The sequence below is a fragment of the Oratosquilla oratoria genome, chromosome 27 (genome assembly GCF_046742065.1).
Source record: "Oratosquilla oratoria isolate Oo_2021 chromosome 27, ASM4674206v1, whole genome shotgun sequence".
Classification (NCBI taxonomy): Eukaryota; Metazoa; Arthropoda; class Malacostraca; order Stomatopoda; family Squillidae; genus Oratosquilla; species Oratosquilla oratoria.
Window position 1 is genome coordinate 14,737,445 of NC_134803.1, and position 5,000 is coordinate 14,742,444.

Here is a 5,000-nt window from a genome sequence, read left to right on the forward strand (position 1 = left end):
GCGCGCATGTGCGTATGTGTAACTCGGACTATGCCGGCCGTTCCCACGGTAGGCTTGGTGGACTTCTCGACATCCAACTGTCAGTAATCGACGTAAGAATACTGTTAGTGATGAATTATATATTTATGATGTATTCCATTCTTTTTGTGTTCTGTCAACCATATTCTATACATTACATATAGATTTAGGTATGTATATTGTCTTGTGGATCTCTCTTGTCAATCTTACGAATTGATTTACGTAAGATAAGAGAAATTACATATTCTCTTAATCTTCGGACGCCGGTGAGAAAGATCTGTGCCTACGTGAGGTACATCGACGTCTAGAGACTCTTAAAGTGATGAATTCTATTCATCGGACGTATTTCGTTCTTTTTTGTGCTTTGACAAACTATTCCATACTTTGCATATGTATTTATGTATGTGTATTACCTTGTGGATCTATCTTGTCAATCTTAGGAATTGATTTACGTAAGATTAGAGAAATTGCATATTTGCCGTCGTTCTCGGACGCCGAAACGCCGGTGTGGGAATTCATAGCTTACATTGCGTTCTGGGAGAAATTGCGTGTGAACCAATATTTTGGCAACTGCGTCCCTAACTTACATTTACGTACGTATAGATATTCATATAAAAACTATTAAGTTTCTGCTTATCTAAGATTGACAAGGTAACTTTATCAAATATTATTTTCTATTCATTGATGTAAAGAATATCCGTGTATGTACTAGGAAGTATTCCTAAACACTCTTGTTAATCGTCGCGTCTAGCGACACTTGGCATCTCTCCGGATCTTACGGAGAAGAGTCTATATATATCATTGCTTGTAACGGTCAAGCTGGACTCTGCTTATCGGAGCTTCCCATTACACTCGTCCACTACGTTGGACTTAGACCTTATAGTCGTAGTTTCATCTCGACTTGTATTTTCTCGAATCATTTCTGGTCTCTGCTTAAACCAGAGTCCCATTGCACTAATCTCACATCTTAGTCTAGCTTTGCTAGAACTCGTCCACTTTGTTGGACTTAGACTTTTAGTCGTAGAATTTTCTCGACTTTGTAATTTTTACGTAAATTATTACGTAGGACTTAGTTTCCATTCTGTTGGTCGATATCTCTCGACCTTACCACATATTGTCTTTAAGACTATTTTTTTGTTATTGAATGTCAATATTTGATCGACACTTATATATATACGTGTTTTGGCAATATTAGCCTTTTATGTTCTGTGAATTTACGTGTTTCGGACATTGTACTTTTCGCTAGTTTTGGCGACTTCTATTTTTCGATCATTGTTTATTTGTATCTTTCTGAAGGAAATAATCATTCTTAAACAGAACTCTAGTTTTTTAACCTGGCCCTTCCCCATAGGCGTCACAGGGAGAAAAGGAAAAGTCTGGAAATATATATATATATATATATATATATCAGATAATTTTCATGACCATCGCGCAAGGATTCGAACCTGCGCTGTACATGACGACAAGAGGCCCGCCATGACTACTGTATATATATATACAGTATATATATATATATATATACATATACATATACATATGTATATATATTAATACACACACACACGCACACACACACACACACACACACACACACACACACGCACACACACACACACACACACACACACACACACACACACACACACACACACACACACACACACATATATATATATATATATATATATATATATATATACATACATACATACATACATACATACATCCATACATATATCAAAGGCTTTTCCCCCTTACAAGGGGGGTAGCCAAAAAAACAAAGGCATAAAACCATTTCCGCCCATTCCATCCCCAATACATTCCACTCCCCTCCATCCTCTACCCTCTCTCTCATCTTGGCATCTCCTGGATGACGGGTCATCCCTGTATCTTGTCGACTGCCTTAGGTCAGAAGCAGTGTAGCAAGACACAGCACATATACAGGAAAGCCGCTTCATTAAATCGGCGACCCCCCCCCCTCTCCGTCCCCTCAAGCAGAAAAGGAGAAGACGAGGGGAAATCCCTTCGGTCTGCGTCAAATTTTTCTCACACATACTACCTTACCCCCCTTCCCCCCACCCATTCCACCTCATGCATCACAACATCATCCATATATAACCATTTTCCATTCACCCCTGTCCTTTGTCCTCTCCCGTCCTTTCTCAATAGATATTCCTCTCTTCTCCAAAGCCCCTTTCACCCCATCTATCCATCTCATCCTAGGTTGCCCCTCACGTTCATTCCCTCCACATCTGCCTTCCATACATCTTTTACTAGTCTTTCTTCGCTCATTCTTTCCATGTGTCCAAACCATCCCAATACTCTTTTATCCACCCTATCTCCCAACTCCCTTACCACCCCCGTTCTCCTCCTCACCTCATTTCTCACTCTATGCAGCCTAATAACCTCCATCATACTTCTCAGACACCTCATCTCAAACACATTCAAACTCCTTCTCTCTTTCTCTCTTATGTTTCATGTTTCTGCCCCATACAGTGTTGTTGGCACAATCACTCTTTCATGCAATCTCCTCTTAGCATCCATTCCCAAATGTCTATTTCTCATTACACTTTTTAATCCACCGAGGCATTTACTCGCTTCTCTCAATCTACATTCTACCTCCACCTACACTCCTTCCTTTCCTGCCACATTCGCACACAAGTATCTAAATCTATCCACTTCCTCCAGTCGCTCTCCTGTAATGCCCACTTCCAGGCTGCCGCCACTTTCTCCCCTTGTACATCTCATCACCATGCTTTTACCCACATTTATCTTCAACTTTCTTCTCTCACACACTCCCAAATTCTGTGACCAACTTCCTCAATCCCTCCTCTGATTCTGGTACAAGCGCAGTGTCGTCCGCAAACAACAGATGGCTCACCTCCCACTTCTCTCCATTTTCTTTAACCATCTCAAATCCCTGACCCACCACCCTTGCAATTACCTCTCGCACCACCCCACCCATGTATAAGTTGAACAGCCAGGGTGACATAATACATCCCTGACGAAGTCCCACCTTTACCTCATACCACTCAGTCTCTCCATTTCCAATCCTGACATATGCTCTAACTCCTGGCAGGTCCTAAAAGCTTTCCTCCTATCCCGTATATCTACAAAACCTCCCACATTGCCTTCCTGTCTACCCTGCCATAAGCCTTTTCCAGATCCATAAAAGCCAAAAAACATCTTTACCTTTTCCTATAGATTTCTCACATATCTGTCTTACCACAAAAAATCTGATCTACGCAACCTCTACCTGTCCTAAATCCACACTGTTCCTCACCAATTACTCCCTCTGTTCCTCTCCTAATCCTCTCAATCAAGACCCTCCCATAATCCTTCCCAACTACACTTAACAAGCTAATTCCTCTGAAACTACTACACTCATACTTGTCCCCATTTCCCTTGTAGAGTGGAACTATACAGGTACTTCTCCAGTCCTTCAACACTCTACCCTCTTTCCAACAAACATTAAATAACCTCATCACCCAGTCTACCATCACTGTTCCCTCTTTTTTTTTTTTTTTTTTTTTTTACATTCTGCATGGCATCCATCCATACCAGGTGCCTTACCTGGTCTCATCATCTTAACAACTGCCTTCACTTCATCCTTCCTTATTTCTCCTCCATTTTCCTCACTCATCACGGTAATATTCTTAGCACTTCCCACTGCAACTAGCTTTCCCTCCCTATCCTCCTTCACATTTAGCAACTCACTAAAATACTCTGCCCATCTTCCTCTCACTGCCTTCTCTTCCATTATCATCTCTCCACCTGCGCCTTTAACTTTTTCTTCTCTATTTGATTCGCCTTCTCTTCCTCTCTTAATTTCTTTCCAAAACATCTTTTTATCACTTTCAAATTTTTCTGTCATACTCTTACCCCATTTCACATCTGCTCTCCTCTGTGCCTCCTTTAACTTGTGTTTTACTTCACTTCTCTTTTCATTGTACCTCTCATATGACTCCATCCCCTCAGCCTATTTTGTAACCAATATGTGAATGCTCGCTTCTTCTCTTGTACAACCTTCTTTGTTTCCTCATCCCACCATTCACTACCCTTCCTTCTATTTCCTCCCGTCCTTCTTGTTCCACACACCATCTTTGCACACTTTGTGACTCCCTCCTTGAACCATCTCCATTCCTCCTCCACTCCTAGTTTTACTCTATCCTTCACTCCCTCCCACTCCTCTCTCAGCTTCTTGTTTTACTCATTCTCTTTTTCCTTCTCATTTAAAGAGTTCACTCTAAGCACCTCCCTACCTTTTGTCCCTTTCCTCTTTCTCCATCTATCCTCCACTCTCAATTTACCTGCCACCAAAAAATGATCTGATATTCCCCCACTCTCTCCCCTTAGAACATGTACATCCTTAACTCTTCCTATTTTATTCCTATCTACCACAACATATTCCATTAACGCTCTATCTACCACCCTTCCATCCACCACCCTCTCCCATGTGTACTTATGCTTGACTTTCTTCCGAAACACTGTATTCGCTATCATCAACTCTCTTTCAAGACACATCTCCACCATCAACTCTCCACTACGATTTTTTCCCGGAACTTCACATTTCCCAACCACTCCATCAATTGGTTAATTTCCTACCCTAGCATTAAGGTCTTCCAATACTACTACTTTGACGTTCTTCCCTAAATCCTCTATGCACTCATTTAAATCTATCCAAAAAGCCTCCCTTATTTCTACATTCTTCTCATTACCAGGCCCATATGCACTTACAAAAACCCACATCTCCTTTCCTAGTTTCTCCTTCATCCACAATAACCTTTGAGAAACCTCCTTCGACTCCACTACACGTTTACCTATCTCCTCACTTACTACTATAGCCACCCCTTCTCTCCCTCGCCCTCTCTTCACTCCTGAGAACCTCCCAACTACACTCCCAGACTCACACTCGCCCCTACCTCTCGACTTAGTTTTACTCAAAGACAACACATCCATCTTTCTTCTCACAAACATAATAC

At 41.4% G+C, this 5,000-nt stretch overlaps 1 protein-coding gene across 1 annotated transcript in view; it reads right to left on the reverse strand.

The window, feature by feature from the left end:
• Nucleotides 1–5,000, reverse strand: part of LOC143039911 (synaptotagmin-15-like) — a 1,008,258-nt gene that overhangs the window by 681,114 nt on the left and 322,144 nt on the right. The window lies entirely within an intron of this gene.